This window comes from Polypterus senegalus, chromosome 1, assembly GCF_016835505.1.
Source record: "Polypterus senegalus isolate Bchr_013 chromosome 1, ASM1683550v1, whole genome shotgun sequence".
In the NCBI taxonomy this organism is placed as follows: Eukaryota; Metazoa; Chordata; class Cladistia; order Polypteriformes; family Polypteridae; genus Polypterus; species Polypterus senegalus.
The window spans coordinates 11,750,578-11,775,467 of NC_053154.1; the positions used below are offsets into that span (position 1 = coordinate 11,750,578).

The window sequence follows — 24,890 nt, forward strand, 5'->3', positions numbered from 1 at the left end:
CTCAAATGTATTGTGGACCTGAGGAGATCGACATTCCTGAGACCTCCACCTTTTTTATTTTCAGATATTGTATGATGGACACCATTTGTTTTGGCTCATTTTTTATCTCATTATTGTTTGGCTGCTAATTAAGGAAAAAGAAACAATTAAGAGGGGACCATGTACTTTTTCATTCACTCATCCATTATCCAACCCACTTTATCCTAACTACAGGGTCACTGGGGTCTGCCGGAGCCAACCCCAGCCAACACAGGGTGCAATGCAGGAAACAAACCCCAGGCAGGGTGCCAGCCCACACCAAGTACACACTAGGGACAATTTAGGATCGCCAACCCACCTAACCTGCAGGTCTTTGGACTGTGGGAGGAAACCGGAGTACCCGGAGGAAACCCACGCAGACACGGGGAGAACAAGCAAACTTCACGCAGGGAGGAGCCAGTAAGAGAACCCGGGTCTCCTAACTGGGAGGCAGCAGCGCTACCCACTGTGCCACTGTGCCACCGTGCCGTCTGGAGTCTAACTTGACACCCAAATTTGTAACTGAAGGGGAGAGGGTAATGGTACGGTCAGAAAAGGAAATACAGTTTATGGAGGAATGAAGTTGATGGGAGATGCCAATTAAAAGAGCTACAGTTTTAGTGCTGTTCATCTTGAGGAAGTTCTTGGACATCCAGGCCTCAGTCTCATCCAAGAAGGAGTAAAGAGTTGATGGAGGTAAGGGAGGTGGAGTCCAGTCTCACATAGAGCTGCGTATCATCGGCATAACAGTGGAATGAAATTCCATGCCTGCTGATGATGTGACCCAGTGGTAGCATATAGATGGTGCCCGACCACACAAGTCGTCAGAAGTTAACTCATCTGTCTGCACTGACGTCCTGCTTGCTTCATTTTAGGAAGGATACTAGTGTCTGGAGTGGTGGCAGGATTGGCACTCCAGCCTCACACTGTTCCACTCCATTCAAACTAGTGTGGTGCTGAACCGCTTGGGTCCTAATTTGAGATCCTGAGGTGGTTTGTTGTGTGGTGCGACTGCATCAGGAGAACACACAGTCAAGGTCTACTCCTAACATGGTGTGGACATTGGGGAAATGTGGTACAACATATGGACAAACGTAATGGGACGCCTGACCATTACACCAACGGGGACTTGAACGACATTACATTGAAATACATAGACTGTAATAATGGAGTTGGCCCCCCTCATTTGAAACCATAACAGCTTCCACCTCTTCTCGGAAGGCTTTCCACAAGATTCTGGAGGGTTTCTGTGAGAATTTCTGCCCATTCATTCTGTAGAGCATTTATGAGGTCGAGTACGGATGTTGGACGAGGAGGCCCGGCTCACAATCCCCGTTCCAGTTTTCCAAAGGTGTTCAACTTTTCTGTTGTCGTGACCCATATTTTTCCCATGTAAGTGAATGTGGGAGCCCTCAGATGAATTGAGTGCAATTGTCAGGCTGAAGGATGGAACAAGCACAATCATCTGACCCACCATGACCCACTATCATTACAAACAATAGCCAAGTCAAGCCAAGTTGGGCAGCATGCACTGGCACAGTGCGTTACTGCACCCACTACACAACTAGGGAACCCGGTATGCAACCTCCCAGGCAGACATGCGGTCCAGTCGCACCCTGTGGAAATGACCCTCTATCTGCTGCAGCCAGGTGTTACGTGGGCGACCCCTTGGCCTGGTCCAGCCACTCGGGTCCTCAACAATGAGGATTTTACGAGCTGGACCACCCTCGGGGAAACACGCCACATGACCGTAGTGCCGTAACTGACGCTCCCTCACAATGCAGGTCATGTGCTTCATTCGGGACTCCATGAGCAACACAAAGTCAAACCAGCGGTACATACGGATTTTCCAGAGAGACACAAGGAGTCCAGTCTTCATCTCAGGTCACGAAACAATAGCATGTTGCGACAAACAGGTGCCTGCAAAATACTCTGTTTGGTTTAAGCAAGCAGAGATTTAAGAGGTGAAAAGTGTTCAAAATTATGAAAAGAATTAGTAACGTAGATGATGAAAATTGTGTCACTGTCCAAATACTTGTGGACCGGACTGTAGACACACACCACAGCTGCCTGGATATATTTGCAGATTGGGTTAAGGACGGAAAGCAAAGGTTTAAGTGTTTTGTTAAATGGTGGCCCTCTTGTTACGGCAGTGGTTCTCAACCTGTGGGGCGCGAAGATGTGAAAAAAAGAAAACAAGAATCAAAAATATGAAAAAAACATCTGTTGGAACCGAAACAAATGAACTTAAACTACATTCTGATACTAGAACAAGAAATATAGAGTCAGATAAACGTCGATAAAAGTTAAGTAGGTATAATAAAATATGCATCTACATTTCAAAAAATGTTAGGGGGGATGCGATTAAAACTGTTATGAAAACTCGCGTCACAAATACTTGAGAAACGCGGTGTTACGGCCTATTATCCCGTCCGTTATCATCCACACTGCCTCTCTGTCAGTGTCTCTGCTCTCATGAATTGAGAATTTGATCATTTTGGGACCAGCTGAATTTCAGAATTGTAATAACTCCTTGATGGGTTGTAACCTCGTATGCTGTCATGTCTGACTCGTCCTCTTACTTTGAGGTGGACAGTCCATAGTGCTCAAATGATAAAAAAGAGCTGACAAAGCAGGAGTTAAACAACAACTCTGTGATTCTCCTTTGGGTTGCGCTGCACTTCCACTCTCGCTACTGGTAAGTAATGACAAGCTCTGGTCATGTTGTCTGCTAGTCTGGCATCAGTGTGTTTGAAGGTTTGTGAAAATCATGTATGTTTGAATGGTGTGTAAACTGTATAGCACACAGGAAAAAAAAACAAAAAAACAAAACAATGGGACCCCAGGGTCTAAAATGTAGGCTCCAAAGTAGTCTGTCTTGTGCATATTGTGCTAGATAGAAACTGTGCCAAATTTGGTCGATATCGCTCAAAGGGTGTAGGATGGCAATACCAGCTCTGAGCCAGCAGGTGGTACTGCTGGCTTCCAAATTGTGCCATTCCAGCCAGTTGATTTAGGCCAGTGGTCTCAAACTACAGTCCTGGTGGGCCACAGTGGCTGCAGGTTTTCATTCTAACCCTTTTCTTAATCAGTGACCTGTTTTTTGCTGCTAATTAACTTGTCTTGTACATATTGTGCTAGATAGTAATTGTGCCAAACTTGGTGCAGATCGGTCAAAGGGTGTAGGATGGCAATACCTGCTCTGAGCCAGCAGGTGGTACTGCTGGGTTCCAAACTATGCCATTCCAGCCAGTTGATTTAGGCCAGTGGTCTCAAACTACAGTCCTGGTGGGCCACAGTGGCTGCAGGTTTTCATTCTAACCCTTTTCTTAATCAGTGACCTGTTTTTTGCTGCTAATTAACTTGTCTTGTACATATTGTGCTAGATAGTAATTGTGCCAAACTTGGTGCAGATCGGTCAAAGGGTGTAGGATGGCAATACCTGCTCTGAGCCAGTAGGTGGTACTGCTGGGTTCCAAATTGTGTCATTCCAGCCAGTTGATTTAGGCCAGTGGTCTCAAACTCCAGTCCTGGAGGTGCCGCAGTTTTGTTTTTTCTGTCCTCCTGGCCATCGGACCTTACTTTTATCCTATATTAATTAGTATTGCCTGATTTTATTTTTATATTTTGTCTTTTTTCTCTTTCTTCCTTCTGTAAAGCACTTTGAGCTCCATCATTTGTATGAAAATGTGCTCTAGAAATAAATGTTGTTGTTGTTGGAGGGCACCGTAGAGAGTGAGAGACACCATGTACAAGATGATACAGTGTGGCGGCGTTCTACAGGCATTTCCAGTAAAGTGAAGCATGCAGTTTTAAAAATCAATTGAAGAACATCGAATGGCTTTTCTTTTAATAGGAAACAGTCGGCAGGATTCAGAATGAAGCTTCCAATGAATTTCCAAAACCATCCGTAATGTGCAAATGAATTCTGAACAGTGCAGCCCATGTCTGATATGTCCGCCCAGGCACTAAACCTTCCATCTCCATTACGGTGGGGGTCAAAGAGCTGGACCCCTGCAGCTTCAAATTTTAAGGCCATCACTGGTCACAATCTCACCCACACATTCACTAAGATCAGCTTTATTTAAAACTGGCAGTCGACCTAAATGGAATATTTTAAGAATGTGGGAGGAAAACAGAAAACCTAATTAAAAGAAAAACACACACCCAGACATGAGGAGTAAGATGTTACGGTATGTAGAGAGTGGAATTTGATCCGATGACTCGGGAATTGTCAGTCAACAGGTTTCGGGGGGTCACTGCTATGCCACTGTGCTGCCATATGACAAACACGCTTCATTATAAAGACGGCAGGGCGGTTAGCACCCGGTCACTGTCTGAGTGTAGTATGCACTATCACGACCTCCATCACTTTTACAAAACATGGATTTCATTCCCAATTCCGTAAATGTGGCTATCGGGCGAGTATTCATTGGTGCAAGTGCTGCGTTTTAGATGGGTTCCTGTGCCAGCTGCTCCTCATTTGGATTAAGCATTAAGAACTGTGCAGGACGTTATAATCCTTCACCCCACAATTGTATTCACTTTTTTTTCAAGTGCAAACTTTGGTAAATTTGTGTGCCCCGCCAGTCCCCACACGGGCATAAACTGAGCCAGATTATTCTAAACACAAAAAAGTGAAAGATTTCATGGCTGGGCTTTTACACTGAGAGGCGGAATTTACATAAAAGATGTGCCCTCTGCTGCCCTCAAGAGGACCACCTATGCATGCTAGGGCGGGCACAGCTAATAATAAATAACAATAATGATCTTCTTATATCATACGCTACCGTGGCTGTCCATTTGTCTGTCCAGGATTTTAAATCACCTGTAGCTTGCAAACCGTAGGACCAATTGACCTGAAATTTGGTACACTTAAATTATGTGTGGTGGCAGAGTGTATAGCGCTGCTACCTCGCAGGTAGGAGACCTGGGTTCGCTTCCCGGGTCCTCCCTGTGTGGAGTTTGCATGTTCTCCCCGTGTCTGCGTGGGTTTCCTCCCTCAGTCCAAAGACATGCAGGTCAGGTGCATTGGCGATCCTAAATTGTCCCTAGTGTGTGCTTGGTGTGTGTGCCCTGCGGTGGGCTAGCGCCCTGCCCACGGTTTGTTTCCTGCCTTGTGCCCTGTGTTGGCTGGGATTGGCTCCAGCAGAACCCCGTGACCCTGTAGTTAGGATATAGCGGGTTGGATAATGGATGGATGGATGATATTTGAAGTTAATTCGCTTAACAGAACTGCTTGGTTTGACCAAATGCCTAACCATTTAACGTATTGGTCATTTATAGTTTGGAAAATTTTGTACAGAAACTAAGCTTTGTGTTATATAAATAAAAAAGTGATCCTGGGATGTTTAGCACCATAATGAACCAGCAAACACAACAAGGATAATAAATGTGAGAAACCTGCTAAAGGCACTACGACAGTGGTTCCCAACCTTTTTTGTGGCCCTGCCCCACCTAGGCCTCTCTACAATCATGATGTCCCCCACTGTAACATCTATATATATAATTCACTAAGGGCACGCAAGACAGTGAACGCAAGCAAGACAGAGCCCCGCCCGCCAACTCTAAGACCATGGGATACGCTCGACAAAGCCTCGCCCGCCAACTCTAACCCTCCTACCGCGTCATGGGATATGCACGACAGAGCCACGCACACCTAAGCATCCTCCCGGGTCCAGTGTCACTCTCGAGGCACACAACAACTCAACAAGCACAGCCTCAGTCGCTTTTGTCTGCGTAAAAGTCCATATGCACCTCTGAGCCACATTGACTTTACACTGCACGCAAGACAGAGAGCCACAATCAACAACTTACAAAGCCCCACCCACCAACTCTAACTAAGGGCAAGCAAGACAGAGAGCCACGCCCACCAACTCACAGAGCCCCGCCCACCAACTCTAACTAAGGGCAAGCAAGACAGAAGCGCACGCAAGACAGAGAGCCACGCCCGCAAATTCACAGAGCCCCGCCCACCAACTCTAAGACCATGGGATACGCACACACTTAGTGTATAAATGGATATGAATAATTGCATGTAAACGATTCGCCAAAATCTGTTATATGTAAACGATACTGGTTAAAAGTTATTGTTTTTTCATCAGAAAACCCGGTTTCCATGTCTACCTGTATTAGTTTAAATGGCACTTTTGCCACTCGCAATAGGGCGGACGCGCTGACTTATCGTGTCGATTGGGCAACACAGTGAATGCGGCGTCTATCTATATATGTCTATGTTTTCCGTAGCCTGCTACAGGGAGGTACTCTCTCGACCATTGGCATTGGTTTCGCTCCTTGCTGTTTTCGTTATACTGCGACGGTGGTTTCCTAGGCCCTTGTTATACTGAATTCCTTTCTCACCGTTTTCCGTTCCTATTCTTACACCGCCATATGCTTCGGTGGGCTTCAGCTAGTATATCTTATTCTTATTATTACCTATTCAAAAAGTGAACTCCTACTCCTGTGGAGGAAGCCCATAATGTCATTCACTTGGTCTAAACAAGCTTCCAAAGAACATGGAAACAAAAGAGGAAGAAGAGAGTTGAAGTACTGACAAAGAAATCACTAAGAAATTGTTAAAAGTAATAATATATTATGAAGCAATATGAAAATACAGCAAATCCAGTTTTGAAAATATAAAATAAGAGACGTGATAATCCATAATATCCATCCATCCATTATCCAACCCGCTATATCCTAACTACAGGGTCATAGGGGTCTGCTGGAGCCAATCCCAGCCAACACAGGGCGAAAAGTGGAAACATCTGTTGAGTGTTAAGCAAATTGCAGATGTGTTAAAAAGGCAAAACATGTTTCCAGCAGCAACCTCTGCAAAATTATTTGGGTTTTTTTGTCTTTCCTATAGCAAACTACACAGGCAAAATGATCAAGAAGGCAACATTGCAGAAAGAAAACAAAGAGCAGCAACATCTGCTGATCATTTAGCATATAATTTTGAAAACAGCAACCTCTGCAAAGTTATGAGGGTCTTAGTCTTTATTACAGCAAATTACACGGGCAAATTCATCAAGAAGGTGACATGGCGGAAAGAAAACTAGAGCAGTGACATCTGCTGAGTGTGAAGTAAGTGGCAGATGTTCTGGTGAAGCAAAAAAAAAAAGTCGCTAGCCCAACCTCTGGTTAACGTCTCAAACTCGCTAAGCTGCTGATAGACAAGTAAGGCGAGCACATCGGCAAAACGAAACCTCAGAGGGGAGAGAAACTCACTTAGTCGCTGATAGACAATGGAGGACGAGGACAGCTGCAAAATGAAACTGTCGACTCTGCATTTCATTTTTTTTCCTGACGATTTCAATCATTTCTAGGAGCCCGGGCTTTTTACAGCACGGGCTTACACAGCTAGTCTTATATATAAACGTATATGTATAGAAGTGTGTGTGTCTGTCTGTCCGGCACAGAAATCGAAGCTCAAAGAGCCGGCAAGGCGGGCCCAAGTTAATGAGTCGGAAGATGGAGGAGGCAACAGAATGAAGCTGAAAGAGAGAGACTCCATCGCCAAAGTGATACTGGCGAAGAAAGACAAACTCGCTAAGCCGTTAATACACAAGAAAGGCAAGGACATCGTCAAAACGAAACTGCTGAGGAGAAAGAAACTTGCTTAATCGCTGATAGTCAAGGGTGGGTGAACACGTCGGCAAAATGAAACCCATCAACGCTGCATTTCATTTTTTTTCCTGACAATTTCTATAGTTTCTTAAAGCTGAAAGAAAGAGAGTCCGTCGCCAAAGTGAAACCGCCGAGGAAAGACAAACGAGAGAGAAACGCGCTTATCCGCTGATAGTCAAGGGCGGTGAGCACATCCACAAAACGAAAGCGCCGACTCTGCATTTCATTTTCTTTTTCTGACAGTTTCGATAGTTTTTACAGCACGGGCTTACACAGCTAGTCTTATATATAAATGTCTACACGTGGAAGTGTGTGTGTCTGTCTGTCTGTCCGGCATGGCTACTACAGAATGAAGCTCAAAGAGCTGGCAAGGCGGCCCCAAGTTAACGAGTCAGAAGAAGACAGAAGGATGAGGCCACAACATGAAGCTGAAATAAAGCGACTCCATCGCCAAAGTAAAACCGCTGAGGAAAGACAAACTCGCGAAGCCGCTAATACACAAGCAAGGCGAGGGCATCGTCAAAATGAAACCTCCGAGGAGAGAGAAACTCGCTTAGTCGCTGATAGTCAAGGGCGGTGAGCACGTCCGTAAAACAAAACTGTTGACTCTGCATTTCATTTTTTTTTTGACAATTTCAATAGTTTTTACAACACGTGGTTACACAGCTAGTCTTATATACAAATGTCTACACATGGTAGTGTGTGTGTCTGTCTGTCTGTCCGGCGAGGCTACTCTAGGATGAAGCTCAAAGAGCCGGCAAGGTGGCCTCAAGTTAACGAGTCGGAAGAAGACAGAAGGACGAGGCCACAACATGAAGCTGAATGAAAGCGACTCCATCGCCAAAGTGAAACCGCCGAGGAAAGACAAATTTGCTTAGCCGCTGATAGACGAGTAAGGCGAGGACATCGGCAAAAACGAAACCTCCGAAGAGAGAGAAACTCGCTTAGTCGCCGATAGTCAAGGGCGTCGAGCACGTCTGCAAAATGAAACCATCAACGCTGCATTTCATTTTCTTTTCCTGACGATTTCTGTAGTTTCTAGGAGCCAGGGCTGTCACTTACACAGCTAGTATAGTATCAGGGTGCGCACAAACTCCGTATATCTTTTGGACAATTTTGAAAGCTAAAGGTTACCTCTTAGGAATCCAAGACATCTGTATGGCTCCCTCCATGATCTCTGCATAGCCGAATGCGCCGCCAGGTTCACGTTCTGCAACATTTGCGGGGTGACTTTCTGGAACGCTGCGCGAACCGCATGTTTCAGTTCATCGTTCGATGAATAACGGCGCTTCCGCACGTCTTCTTTGATAAACCCCCAGAGTGCATTTTCTGGAGTTGTGAGATCGGGGATTTTCGGAGGCCACGGAAGAAAAGCGGGATTGTTGTTTGATCCTCGTCCGATCCAACGATTCCCAAAAACTTCGTTGAGGCGATCACGCACGGTGATTGCGAAATGGGCAGGTGCCCCATCTTGTTGAAACCAAACACTGTCAAGGACGCCCTGGTTTCTCAGTTGCGGGTTGAGCCAGCCATTCAGCATTTCCAGATAACTGATTTGGTTAACAGGAAAATCACAAAAAGCAGGGCCAAACAAATGCTGTGCTGTCATTCCGGCCCAGATCATTACGTGCGGTGGGTTATGCTCAATTTCTTCAACGAAATGTGGATTTTCTTTTCCACGGTAAAACACATTTCGATTGCGGGAGCTGCGATAAATCGCGCACTCGTCAGAGAACATACCCTTTTCCTTCTCAGCATTTGTTGGAAATTGGTGCAGGATCAGATCACAAGCTTCCTGACATCTGTCCAAAGTCGGCATCTGATAACTCGTTAACGTGCAGTGGACGCCGACATTTCATTTGCAAGTCCTGTTTGATGTGTTTTCGCATTGTCGATTCCGCTATTCCCAACTCAGCAGCACGTTTACGAGTGGATTTCATTGGGGATCGTTGGACAGACTCTATCACATCTGCACACGTTTCGTGCCTTGTGGATGGTCTTCCACTTCGCGGCGCATCTCGGACGCTGCCCGTTGCAAAAGCCTTCTTCTCGTCCTCTTTGTCGGCGATGCCTTCCCAAAACGCACAACAAAGTCATCCATGACATTTTTGATCGATTTCCCAGTAACAGGCCGCACATGAACCCACACAGTGGCCACCAAACGCTCTTCGGTCGTGAAAACACTTGTGTCAACCATCGCTTCGTCTTGGAACGACCGCCATGTTGTTGCGATTTCTTGAGCGGCAGCAGGTGGCAACACCAGACAGGATATCGGAAACACACCTCGAAATACCGGGAAGACTTGGGCTGATGTCCACAGGAACCAAATTGTCATGGTTATTCCTGTAAATGCTCCTTAAGATAGGGGTATACGGCCTTTGTGCGCACCCTGTATATTAATCCAGGCCCGGGTCATGAGGTCCTGAACCAACCCCAGCAGTCTTGCACGTTAGGCTGGAAACAACTGGTGATGAAGCGACAGCCCCTCATACAAGGGGGCTTAAGACCTGAAAATTAAACTTTTTTTTTTTACTAAATTTGGTTCTGGGTTGGGACAAAAGCTTAGACCTTCCATGCAGACAGACAGAGACTGAGTCCTGGTCAGTGAAGCTGCGAGCAAAATTGATGACTGCCGTCCCACCTGGAGCTTCCTCGTCTCTGCTTACTTACAGGATGGCACATTTTGCTAAGAAAGAGCCAAGAAATAAATCGCCGTCACTACGAGAGTCACAACAGTCTTACGTTCCCTTGCCCTTTAAGCACCGGGGTGAATGAAGCGTCCACATCGTAATAAACACTGAACTCCTACACTGAGGGGAGAGGTTCTCCGACTTTTTTGGATTTTGTGTTTTATTTATTTATTTATTTTTAATGTGCATCAAACATGAATACCACCATCTGTCACAATTAAATCCTATACGGAAAGCTAATTATGCGTCCTTTTTTCTCCCCCCCAAGTAAGCAACACGTTAGCATCTGAAAATGTCAGCTGCATTTAAAGAATTAAAAAAAAAAGGAAACAAACTTGAAATGCATAATTCTTAAGAAAAAAAAATGAAGGAAGGAGAGTTCCAGCAGCTATCACCATCTAATTAGGCCAATTAAGAAATTAAAAGAAATGTGCAACACTCCTTGGAATAAAAGGATAAAACGTCTAACAAGCTGCCTGCCTGTTTTGGCTGCTGACATCAGCCTATTGTTCATTGGGACTCACTGACAACAAAGGGACCCCAAAAATATTGGAATTATTTGAATCATTAAAGAGAAAAATTAAAAGGACAATTATCACGCAGAGCAAACCGTCCTGTTCTGCATACCCGCCATTAAGAACAAATCCGAGCTCTCTAGGATACGGATAAGTGTGCAGAATGGCGTAACAAAGGAAAACTGGAGTAAGACGTTGTGATGTGCATTAGCATAAGGGACAGTTTAACGGCTCTGGTGACGGCACATGTCCGGGGGTTGGCGCTACACGATCACGCCTTCTCTGTATCGCCCTCTGCAGACCGGGAGACTGGCGGCTTTTCCACCATCGACATCACTTCCGGTACCCACCCACCTGGACCTGCCTCTTCCTGCCAGAAACTGTCTCAGCTGGAAGAATCGTCACCTTCAGACGCAACTTAACGCCTTACTTTCTCTATTTGTTGAGACTCCATTTGCTTACGCGTGTCCCAAAACTTCTCACTATCTTTACGTTGTTATTACAACATTCCCGCTTATTCGCTTTTATGTATAAGGGTTTGCGTCACAGGTAAACTCATCAAGAAGGAAACATGGCGGAAAGGAAAACAAGAGCAGCGACATCTGCTGAGTGTAGGGAGAATTTAATATTGAAAATTGTGAGAAAATAAAGAGCATTACTGTTCTGTGTGGGCGGCACGGTGGCGAAGTGGGTAGCGCTGCTGCCTCGCAGTTAGGAGACCTGGGTTCACTTTTTTGAGTTTGCATGTCCTCCCCGTGTCTGCGTGGGTTTCCTCCCACAGTCCAAAGACATGCAGGTTAGGTGCATTGGCGATCCTAAATTGTCCCTTGTGGGTGTGTGCCCTGCGGTGGGCTGGCGCCCTGCCTGGGGTTTGTTTCCTGCCTTGTGCCCTGTGCTGGCTGGGATTGGTGACCCTGTGTTAGGATACAGCGGGTGGGACAATGCCTGACTGACTGCTCTGTGCGTGACAAGTGACACGTGCACCTTAAGTATATATACTATGTGTGTGTGTCTGTATATGCGACTGATTCTGCTTTCAGCATTTATATCATTAGATCTTGATTAGACATTGTTCTCCTCACTTGCCTAATGACTCTTAGCCTGCAGAGGTCTATTATTTTTTTACATCTAAGATGTCTTACTTAAAGGTTTTCCTTTTATTAGCTAACTAAAAAGATTACAATATGTAATCAACATATTGCAATCTTTTTAGTTAGCCAATAAAAGGTGTCATTTTGCTTGGCTTTTCTCTACATTCATAATGGCTAACACGGTACAACACCCTAGCATTAAAGGTTTTCCAATGCCGTTTCTGTCCTGGTGTCCATATAAACACAGGGAACTCCAGTTTCTGTATCACATCTTGCCTGAAGAAGGGGCCCTAAGTTGCCTTGAAAGCTGGCATATTGTAATCTTATTAGTTAGCCAATAAAAGGGGTCATCCTGCCAGACTTCTCACTACATTCATAAAGGCTAACATGGTACAACACCCTAGTACTATAGCATTTATATCCAAAAGCTTTAAAATACTTTTTGTGTGTGTATGTGTATGTGTGTGTGTGTGTGTGTGTGTGTGTGTGTGTGTGTGTGAGAGAGAGATAGAGAGACACAGTATACACATCTCTATATAAATATAAAATCCAACGTCTGTCTGTCTGTCCGCTTTTCACAAGAGGACTACTTAACGGTGTTCTCTCCGTGTCTGTGAGGGTTTCTTCTCACAGTCCAAAGACATGCAGGTTAGGTGCATTGGCGATCCTAAATTGTGTGCTTGGTGTGTGGGCGTATGTGTGCGTATGTGCCCTGCAGTGGGCTGGCACCCTGCCCGGGATTTGTTCCTGCCTGGCAGGGATTGGCTCCAGCAAACCCCCGTGACCCTCTGTTAGGATATGGCGGTTTGGACAATGACTGACTGACTGCTTAATGGATTTACATTGGATTTTTTTTTTCTATAATTTGCTTGAACCTTGTGCCAAGTATCAAAGTTCACTTGTGGCCCCGAATTATTTGCACGAATCCGAGAGACACGCAGTGGGCTGAGGGGAGGGGGGCCGGGGTCATCCTCACTCACGCATCTGCCTCGTGGAGTACCTTACCTCCGCTTTTCTAGCAAACGAGCAAACTACTTAATGGATTTAGATCTTTTTTTTTTTCTAGAATTTGCTTGAATATTCCGTTTGATTTTGCGACTTCTCTCATTGCGCTAAGAATCACAGTTTGCTTGCAGGATCGATATATTTGTGATCATCCGAGGGGAAAGAGTGACGTCAGGAGTAGAGAGCTGGGCAGGGCCCTCCTCACTGTCCTGTTTCACTATTACGCGGGCAGAGCCGCCAGGGGACAGCTAGCATATATATATGAGCGATGTTCAAAAAGTTTCCACACTTTTGTATTTTCGTTGGAAACAGTGAAGGTGGAAGGAGTAGTATTTGGGCATTAAAAAGTTGGTACAACGCTGGAAAAATTGCATCTTTAAGGAAGGTGACTATGTAGAAAAGTGATGTCATTTGTTTATTAAATTCTTAATAAATAGAGTTACAAAAAAATTAGGGTTAGGGTTAGGGTTAGGGACTTTTTAAATGTCCCTCGTGTGTGTGTGTATATATATATACTGTATATATATATATATATATATATATATATATATATATATATATATATACACATACATACATACATACACACACACACACAGGCATGAACAACTCACTTCACCTGCCTGTATTCCAATTTTTTGGACAAACAAAATGAAATGAACCCAATTGCGACTCTCAAATATGGGTTTATATTCAGGGAAAGAAGGCCCCGAGGGCAGGCACTGGGACACCACAAATAATATCTTATTAAAGGTGTTTAGAACACATCCACCTTTTATCACTAAAGCTACAAATACATACTATAAATAAAAAACTCTAAAACCCATTGGAAAGTGCTAAAACATATCTTACTTTAATATTAAATCATATATTGAAAATCTGTTATCAATTTTGCAAGTAAAAACCATCAACCAAGCAGGGGATTAAAACAAAAACTACCCCCTGCTGTTCAGTATTAAAAGTGCAAAACATTCCATCATATTTAACATTATACTTTAAAATAAGATTTTAAACCAATCACTATGCAATAGATAAAATAGAATATCTAAAATTATTCTAAAGAAGACATTTTCTAATAAAGAATTAAAAGGAAGACAATATGAGGGCTAATCTTGGGGCTCTGAGGAAAAACTGTCATAAGTTGGATAAAGTCATCAGCCAAATAGTTAATAAAGTTCACTGTGTAATAGATAGACAGACATATATGAAAGGCACTATATACTGTGATAGATAGATAGATAGATAGATAGATAGATAGATAGATAGATAGATAGATAGATAGATAGATAGATAGATAGATAGATAGATAGATAGATAGATAGATAGATAGATAGATAGATAGATAGATAGATAGATAGATAGACTGACTAAAATGAATGCCCAGTTTGTATTTATTATGATCAAATTAAATGCTAATCTCCTGTACTATTATGGCATTTGTGTGAAGTGTGTCAGGACAGCATGTCCCATCTTTGGTATCAGGATTGAAGTCAATGTGAAGTTTCTGTTGGTCTTGAGATGGACGCTAAATTATGTAAATATACACAAAGCCAGGCATATTCATCTAAGAAATGCTCTGTAAATCACTGCAGCACACAGCTTGGGTTTTTCACAATAATAATTCAGTCTGGGTTCTTTTTATAATGCACTGCTCCCATCAGGCTTCCTAATTGTATTGGTTTGCACTGACGCCGCAGCCCGTATTCCTCCTAAACATACTTGATTTTTTTTTTTTCTTCCTGAAGGATTGCTGGATGATTTCACATCTCTATCTGAACATACTGCTGCCTTCTTCCTGTATATTTCATGACACACTGCTTCACAATTTAGTTCTTTTTCACACGTTTGCCTCATTATTTGAAGCAGGACTTTCAGTGGCACTGATTCATTCGCCATGTGATCTAAAGCAAGGCTGCAATCTGAATTAATGCACCGTGATTCTTCCGTCTCTGTGTCTCGGCTCCATTCTTGCCTTGTTTCAGTTTGTTTAAAATGTGACGAGGATGTGAATGAGGCAAGAGTCGACATTAATTCCTCCCTGCTAAGCAGCAGTTTCAACCTGTTTAAAAGAATCCCGTATTGTCACTGTCTTTGCCAAATAGCTGCTTTAGGTGGTAGAAGAAATTAAACGTACTGTTATTAATTTAATTGCTTTTATTTATAAGGGGCAATTATATCACAGGCGGCATTGTTCTGGTTGTTGCAGGGAGAATTTTGAAATGAAAATTGTGAGAATATACAGTACATTAGTGCTTTGTTTATTACAAGTGACACATTCATAGAATATATATATATAATATATATGTATATGTAATATATGTATACATAAATGCAAAGTATATACACACACACTATACACTGTATATATATAGATAGATAGATAGATAGATAGATAGATAGATAGATAGATAGATAGATACTTTATTATGTGAATTTCCCCTTGGGATTAATAAAGTATCTATCTATATATATATATATATATATATCTGGGTTTATATATATATATATATATATATATATATATATATATATATATATATATATATATATATATTATGTCTGACTTGATTTGTTCTGATTTTAGCAGTTATAGAAAAAAGCTTTAAAATACTTTGTATGTATATATATGTGTTTGTGTGTGTGTGTGTATACACATATATATATATACAGTATATATATATATGTATACAGTATACATATACACATATATATATATATATAATACTAATGTCTGTTTGCCTGTCCTAAAGCATGGTTCCCAAAAGCCCACATATTCATAGGCTCCTAGGACATGGTACATACGTAAATGTTCAGAATTCAGTGTATTTAGGTTCATGTGGTCAGTTAGTGTATCTGTGTGTGTGTGTTTGTGTGTGTGTGTGTATATACAGGTGCCAGTCATAAAATTAGAATATCCTGACAAAGTTGATTTATTTCAGGTAATTCCATTCAAAAAGTGAAACTTGTATATTAGATTCATTCATTACACACAGACTGATGTATTTCAAATGTTTATTTCTTTTAATTTTGATGATTATAACTGACAACTAATGAAAGCCCAAAATTCACTATCTCGGAAAATTAGAATATCAATTAAGACCAATGCAAAAAAGAGGAAATGTTGGCCAACTGAAAGGTATTAACATGAAAAGTATGAGCATGTACAGCTCTCAATATTTAGTTGGGGCTCCTTTGGCCTGGATTACTGCAGCAATGTGGCGTGGCATGGAGTCGATCAGTCTGTGGCACTGCTCAGGTCTTATGAGAGCCCATGTTGCTCTGATAGTGGCCTTCAGCTCTTCTGGGTCTGGCGTCTTGCATCTTCCTCTTCACAATACCCCATAGATTTTCTATGGGGTTAAGGTCAGTGAGTTTGCTGGCCAATCAAGAACAGGGACACCATGGTCCTTAAACCAGGTACTGGCAGCTTTGGCACTGTGTGCAGGTGCCAGGTCCTGTTGGAAAATGAAATCTGCATCTCCATAAAGTTCGTCAGCAGCAGGAAGCATGAAGTGCTCTAAAACTTCCTGGTAGACGGCTGCGTTGACCTTGGACCTCAGAAAACACAATGGACCAACACCAGCAGATGACATGGCACCCCAAACCATCACTGACTGTGGAAACTTTACACTGGACCTCAAGCAACGTGGATTCTGTGCCTCTCCTCTCTTCCTCCAGACCTCTGGGACCTTGATTTCCAAAGGAAATGCAAAATTGACTTTCATCAGAGAACATAACTTTGGACTACTCAGCAGCAGTCCAGTTGAGACACTTCTGACGCTGTTTCTTGTTCAAGAGTGGTTTGACACAAGGAATGCGACAGCTGAAGCCCATGTCTTGCATACGTCTGTGTGTGGTGGTTCTTGAAGCACTGACTCCAGCTGCAGTCCACTCTTTGTGAATCTCCCCCACAGTTTTGTTTCACAATCCTCTCCAGGGTACAAGCGGTTATCCCTATTGCTTGTACACTTTTTCTACCACATCTTGTCCTTCCCTTCGCCTCTCTATTAATGTGCTTGGACACAGAGCTCTGTGAACAGCCAGCCTCTTTAGCAATGACCTTTTGTGTCTTGCCCTCCTTGTGCAGGTGTCAATGGTTGTCTTTTGGACAACTGTCAAGTCAGCAGTCTTCCCCATGATTGTGTAGCCTACAGAACTCGACTGAGAGACCATTTAAAGGCTTTTGCAGGTGTTTTGAGTTAATTAGCTGATTAGAGTGTGGCACCAGGTGTCTTCAATATTGAACCTTTTCACAATATTCTAATTTTCCGAGATACTGAATTTGGGACTTTCATTAGTTGTCAGTTATAATCATCAAAATTAAAAGAAATAAACATTTGAAATACATCAGTCTGTGTGTAATGAATGAATCTAATATACAAGTTTCACTTTTTGAATGGAATTACTGAAATAAATCAACTTTGTCATGATATTCTAATTTTATGACCAGCACCTGTATATATATATATATATATATATACATACATATTACATATATATATACATACATACATACATATTACATATATATATACATATATATATATATATATATATAGAGAGAGAGAGAGAGAGAGAGAGAAAGAGAAAGAGAGTTATGTATGTGCACATAGAAAACAGTTGACATGCTTTAGTGACTCTAATTGTATCGTCAGAGGTTGCCGTTGTGTTGTTTCCTAATGTCTTTGCTCTTACGGACTGGATAACTGACATCTGTAACATCCCTGACATCACTTCTGGTTTCTGTCCACCTGGCCCCGCCTCTTCCTGCCAGAAGGACTCAAAACCCGTTGTGCCACTATTTTGGTTAATTCACTTGGAGCTCTCTACAATTAGCGTGAGTTTTTTTCTGATTTCGATATTACCAATTATATAGGGTGACTAGGGTGGTATCCTAACTGTATATATATATATATATATATATATATATATATATATATATATATATATATATATATATATATATATATATATATATATATATATATATACTGTATATAGATTTATACACACAACCACACATAATATGAAAGTCCAAATCATAACAAAACTAATTAGGCTTTTTTACGTGTTATTGTAAATTTTATACTAGAGTGAATTACACTTCATGTATGATACATTTTATTTTATTAACACATATGGTACACCCACACAGTACAGGTAAGCATATATGAAAGGCACAATATAACAGGTTAATAGGGGGACACTATATAATTCATTACATTTGAAGGTTGTGCACTTTCCTTTATATGACCATGGCAATATTAACTTCAAATGGTTACAGAACAAAAATCAATAAAATGTATGCTATACTGTATGTGTATTACAAGTGACATGCACATAGAATATATATACTGTGTGTGTGAGCTTGTCTGTGTGTATGTATACAGTACATATATGTGTGTAATTTCAGTTTGTGTATATACTCATTTTATTTCTGACTTGATCTGTTCTGATTTATATATATATATATATATATATATATATATATATATATATATATATATATATATATATATATATATATATATGTACAAATCAGAACAGGTCAAGTCAGACATAAAATATACACACACATACATACTTGTTTTACTAGACACTGAAAATACAAGATTATGATTAAAATTAAATGGCAACTGCCAAAACAGAAACAAACAAACAAAAAAAAAACAAATTTCCAAGCTGCAATAAATTCCATTGAACGTAAGCCTCTAGGGGCCATGGTCATTAAGAATAAAGGCCGACTAAAATGTCTAAGTCAAGTGGCCATCCAGCCCCTATGCAAATACCCTAAATGAATTGGAGTGCCAGCTGCTGTCGTTGGTTTTAATTGGAAAATTGGCCAAGGTCTGACACTGGAGATGACACATCCATTCAAAGGTCACGAGCGATAACCTGTGCAAAGTGACAACAATAATGAATGTTAGAGAGGTATAAATGAAAGGCACTATATAATAGATTGGAAGAAATGAAGGGTAGTATATATAAGAGAGAGACAGGAAAGGCGCTATATCTATGGCTATATACGGACAGAGCAGAGAGTGACGGCTTACCAAATGACCCCAGTGTGGCTGTGCTTGTATTTTATGGTGAGCCTTCACACTAACGTCTACTGATTACATTAGCAGCGCCCTCTCTCTATTCTAGCTCTTCACACACACACATCTAACTCATCTATTTCTGGAGCAGCAGCCTTTTCTTTCAGTATTAGGCACATGTATTATTATTATTATTATTATTATTATTATTATTATTATTATTATTAGGTTTATGCCTTTATTCAAGATGACTTCTAACATTTGAGATACAATTTGTTACATTTCTTTTTTTTTTTTCCCAATGTGACCACAGGCAGGTGAAATAACTCGCACCGTGTTAGTAGCAGATTATGAACCCACTTTCTCAGACCCTACCCACTGTGCCACACTGCCTGTATCATTCCAGAGTGGTATGCCAGTATATCACAGGACACACACAAACACACACACAAAATTTAGAATTGCCTGTCGACTTGACAAGTGTGTCTTTGGACTGTGACACAAAGACGTTTTCACTTAACAGTCAACCAGTTTTAGTTTGGGGAGGTTTATTTTGCCCACAACCCATCAGTCTGTTCTCATCCAGACACTGATTATCTGAATACACTTAATCTTGTGTTTCATGCAAATTTGTTCAAAACATAACCAAAACAAAAAAATAAATACATTACAATTGAAACAAGACCGTTATTATGAATGACAGTCAAATAATTCAATGTATTGAACAAAATATGCTGTCGAGTCACTGGTCAAGTTGGAATTGTGCAGGTGTGAAGGTTTGTGACAAACTGGCATTCTGGACAGGAAAATAGACATTTTCTACAACATACGGTACAAATGCACAGACTGTCACAGATTAAAGCCTTTCACAAAAAAAGTACAGTTATGGGGTCTCAGTTAAGCTATACGTCCACAGAGCGTGAGGAGCCACAAACTGCACAACAGCCAACTAGAAAGACTTAAATGCCAAAAAAAAAAAAAAAAAAAAAACACACCTACTTTACTGGTAAATCGAGCCTTTTAGAAACATTTCATCAAACGCATCATTGTGTGCTCTGAAAAATGATTCAGAATTTATTTTAAAAAGTGCTCTAAATAAGATTATTAAGGTGATATATAAAGATATCTGTGATGTGCATCTGCCAGCTACAACAAGTAAGTCAGTGAGACGGCGGACATCCTTATCACATAACTTACTGAATATACTGGAGTTCATTTCCTCCATTGCAAGTCTTAGCATGAGGTCTCAGATTTGAACTTCCACCAAATGTTGTGAGAGGATTGCAAATGCAACCCACACATCAGAAAAAATAAACAGAATAAGTGTTATTAAAAAGAAAAAATAGATAGATAGATAGATAGATAGATAGATAGATAGATAGATAGATGTGAAAGGCACTATATAATAGATAGATAGATAGATAGATAGATAGATAGATAGATAGATAGATAGATAGATAGATAGATAGATAGATGTGAAAGGCACTATATAATAGATAGATAGATAGATAGATAGATAGATATGGCATCTATTTTATTTTTTTTTCATATCCATTGTTTTTCTGTAAATTGTTTATCTTCTAGTCGGTTCTTTTAACTTATTTGTTTTAGTATTTATGTAATTTTTTGTACTTTGTTTACTGATTTATTATTGATATTTTTTTTATTTTATTGTACAGCACATTGGTTTACACAGATATGAAAGGCACTATATAATAGATAGATAGATAGATAGATAGATAGATAGATAGATAGATAGATAGATAGATAGATAGATAGTGTGTGAAAGGCGCTATATAACAGACAGTATATTGTAATATCATTTATCGGTAACCTTCCTTGTATTTTATTCTAAACACCTTCTACAGCCTTCTGCCGATGTTCATTTTAAAGGCCCCTTATCTCACTTCTTGCCATCTTTCTCAACATCTGAATGCTCGTTTTCAACATTTCTTTGCCTTGTCCGTACTGAGTGGACTTTTTTTTTTCCATGTGCTCCTTCATTTGTCAAGGTGGGAGCGAAGGGGCAGGTAGAAATCTTTCGGGATTTGTTCTGAATTGTTCCGTAAAACCCTTTCTGTAGTGACACACAGGTGACCTACAATGCAGCATTTACGGATTCCTGCTGTTCTTTACTTCCCACCTTTGACAAATGATGACATCGGTTGGTCATTTCTGCACACAGTCAAACGTCCGATACGGAGTCTTCCAAATTCGTAAAGAGGTGGCACGTCGGTCTTCCTGTAGGATCAATAAAGAAACCCTGGGGCCATTTGTATTTAAACCATACCTCGAACAGCCTCAGGAGGCTGAATGAGTGGATGGACGACGAACAATGTCACACTTTGTGTAGGTTGGCGAGAGGGAGGCCGGTCCGGAATGATTTATGTCAAGCTAGGCAAGTTAGGCACAATAACCTACTGTTGTATGTGGGCACCGTGACGGGTCGTCGCATAGAAGAAGGCTGACAGACAGAAAGACATACCGACAGACGAAGGATTTTGCGGCGGTCACTGCTGTCTCAAACTCAAAGCCTGGATCGTATTATTCGCCGACTACTTTACTTTTCTGGTATATAACGTTTGTGCTGATCGCCCGTTCATTCCAAAGCATGAACTTTAATTATGTGTAGAGGTAAAGCGCGGGGACGAGAACACAGACCGGAGAGTATACGATATAAAACCAGAAAGAGCTATGACTTGTGCGGGAGGCTCCTTCTTTCTTTCTTTCTTTCTTTCTTTCTTTCTTTCTTTCTTTGATTTGAAAAAGATGCCCACCGTTACACCGTTTCTGAATAAAGGTGCGCAGCGTGCGGATCTCGTCGAATGCGAGTGCCGCTTCGGAGGCGCACGACATAACGTGACGAGCTGACAGCAGGGTTATAAATAGTCGAGTCCTGGCACAAGACAGCCACCTCCTGTAAAATCAAATGCATTTAAGAAATCGATGCGCTAAAAAACATCCGTATTTGCATCATTAATTCGGATTTCATTTCCACGAGCATTCTGACCAATATTATAATTTCTAGGACAACCTGGTTGTACACCTGGAAATGGGTTTGTGCGTGGAGGTCTCCACAAGTACTGGAATTTTTTTTTTTAATCACATGAGCCACAGGGCAAATAATATAAAACCAGAGAGAGAAAAAAAAAATGTAACCCACTGCCTGTATTTATAAACTACTAGGTCAATGGCAGTTACCAGAAAAACCTCCACGAGAAGCGACCACATTCAAGTCATAAAGCGACATGCGTAATTTATTCTGCGAATCGTCTGTCCTGCGGCAGCTGTTATAATCTTCCATGGTATCCAGCCACCCGAAAGCTAGCATTTATTTATTTATTTATTTATTTTATTTATTATCGTGACCGTAAAAAGGGGTCTCTCTTTAGATCCCACATAAATGCAAAGCAAAGCAACACAGCTCGCATTTTAAACCCGACTCTTAATCCTATTAATGCCACCAAATCAAAACACGCTTCAAATGAGCCACCGATTACTAAAACAAGCCATAAAAGTTCAACTATGCATCAGGAAAAACCCTGCAGATAAAATGAAAAAAAAAGGGTGAAAAACAAGAAAGCCCACCTACCAAACTCACTTTTCTTGCCTTTCCTTTCTCGCAGGTTTAAGAGGCAAATCACCATGAGATATCCGCGGTGTCTGCTTCAACATCCCCCCTGACAATTGCAACGAAAATCCATCTAAAATTTCAATCAATTTCGCCGAATCCAAGTGAACATCCAGGCGCTTTCCAGATTAGAAAAATCCACGAAGCAGAAGTTTTCAGATTTCATTTTGTTGGTTTTTTTTTCCCCATTCCAAGCAAAGCATAAACTTTTACTCCAGATCCAGGTATGAATACTTTGCAAATGGCACTTAAACCGTGTAGCTGTATTATATCTAAATAAATATAAATTACGTATAAATATATTTTATCCAGTTTTCCACTAGCTCATTTTCTTGATTTATTTTTATTTTATTTAATTTTTAATCCCAAGCTTTGTCAAAGCTCCTGTCTTATTCAAAACACGAAAAAGAAGGAAAGCTTTACTTGATGTCGACCATATCCGATTTTGAGATTTTTTCCCGGTATCTCATTCTGGTCTCCTTATTGAAATCCGTAAATTCCAAACCATCTTGCTCTAGTGTTTTCGGGCCGAATTATTTTCTCCTCTACTTTATGATTATTATGATGATTATTTCCAGCACACTTCAGCCAGCAGAATCTGATTAGATTTCTAATCACAGCCCAGTGCGGAAATGCATTTTCTTTTTCCCACTTTCTAACCTGTAAAGTCTGTACGAATAGAGATATTCTTTGGAGCAATGCGAGGAAAACGCTGGTGTCATGCAGAGCTTTTTTTGAACATATCCTCCGATTTCTGCCTTCATTTTTTTTCTCACTCGAAAATCCGAGAGCTCATCTCACGAAACCCAAATTCAATTTCCATTTTCCATAGTGCAAACTCTGCAGGTCCCATTCCAATGTCGTCGATTCATTTCTACATGATACTATTTCCACAATCAGGACATAGCAGCCGACCATTTGCTGGAAATATTGGTTGTTTTTTTCTTTTTTTATTCCTCTTATTTATTTATTTATTTATTTAATTTTACTTCCACGTCTGTCTTTATCTTCTCAAGCCATCGAAAGACACATCCATCAAGTCGAACACAGATAGCATATCCCACCCCCAAAAAATCGCATCTCGGCAGCTCTTCTCCGCTCCTCGCGCTCTATTGCACTGTCCAGCGTTTCAGCAGCAACTCACACTAGCAAGAAGAGAAACAGATAGAATTAAAAGCAGGTAGACGGCATTGATCTACAAGTTGATCTCTATCTTTGATTTGTCCTGATTGAAAGGACAGAAAAGCCAAGAAGACGAAAGCACGCCGCTACTAATAACGCATCTCGTCAACAAGACGCGTAGGCAGCAAGCTTCAGCCGCTCCATTCATTGAGCTCCCCTAAAGCATCGCTATGCACTGCAGGCACAGCACACTATCTCCGATCACGGCGGCCGGCGACTCTTTAAAAAAAAAAAAACACGTCAGTTTAATCCTCCGCTGCGTCCAAAGCGCCTGCCGCTGCTCTCGTCTGCTCGGGAGTTGCTGTTTGCACGAACGCTCGCTTCCACACTTGGGCACATCACCACGACTCCCCGTCCATCCCTTCTCTTAATGTTCACGCTCTTCTTTCCCATTGCACCCTTTTCTTACTAGCTTCTTGTGATGGGTAAAATACAATTACCCAATTACCTCCCATCATCTTACCACTGATTGGTCAATTGCATTAACACTTGCTGCCACGACGAAGAAGGAACGAGAGCCACTGCACCGCGCGTCTGGCCGCTCCGAGAGCCTCTAGCTCCGCACTCGCGAGTCACGCCTGCCACCTACCGTCCGCCCGGAGAATCCCCATGTCAACTTTATTATTATTTAGTGGGCCGAATTGTGCCAAGCCGACAGGCCTGTCTGGAACGCACAGATGCAGGTAGGCATGTCAGTGCAGAAATCAAGCTGACATCACATCCGCCGCTTGGATACCTAATTAGAAATAAAAGCTCGACTAACTGCTCTCGAGAAGGACGGGGAGAATTAAATACAGCAGCACTGCACGTTTGTTGTCGTAAGGTTTTATATATATATATATATATATATATATATATATATATATATATATATATATATATATATATATAAATATATATATATATATATAGTATAGTATAGTAAATTTACTGGTGAATTGGGATACCCCATAACCCTCTTAACATTAACTCAAGTACTTCAAGTATGCACGTAGGTGCTTCTTTGTAGTCATTTACTGTGTCAATGTTATTGTCTCTGGCAAAGGAGCGTTTTGAAAGAAAACATTTGGTATACAACAACCACAAGATAGATA

The 24,890-nt window shown here is 41.3% G+C and overlaps 1 protein-coding gene across 4 annotated transcripts in view; it reads right to left on the reverse strand.

Annotated features, from left to right (window-relative positions):
* Window positions 1-24,890, reverse strand: part of lrrc4ca (leucine rich repeat containing 4C, genome duplicate a) — a 2,071,324-nt gene that overhangs the window by 333,014 nt on the left and 1,713,420 nt on the right. Inside the window, exons 1-2 of one of the 4 annotated variants that reach the window (XM_039744130.1) lie at window positions 24,260-24,359; window positions 22,576-23,759 (exon numbers count right to left, since the gene is read on the reverse strand). The exons of 1 other annotated variant lie outside the window; for it this stretch is intronic. The gene's annotated coding sequence lies outside the window, so the exon portion shown is untranslated. Of the gene's footprint in view, window positions 1-22,575; window positions 24,004-24,259; window positions 24,360-24,890 lie in introns of those variants that run through there. 2 more of the 4 variants (XM_039744113.1, XM_039744104.1) reach the window with 2 other exon arrangements.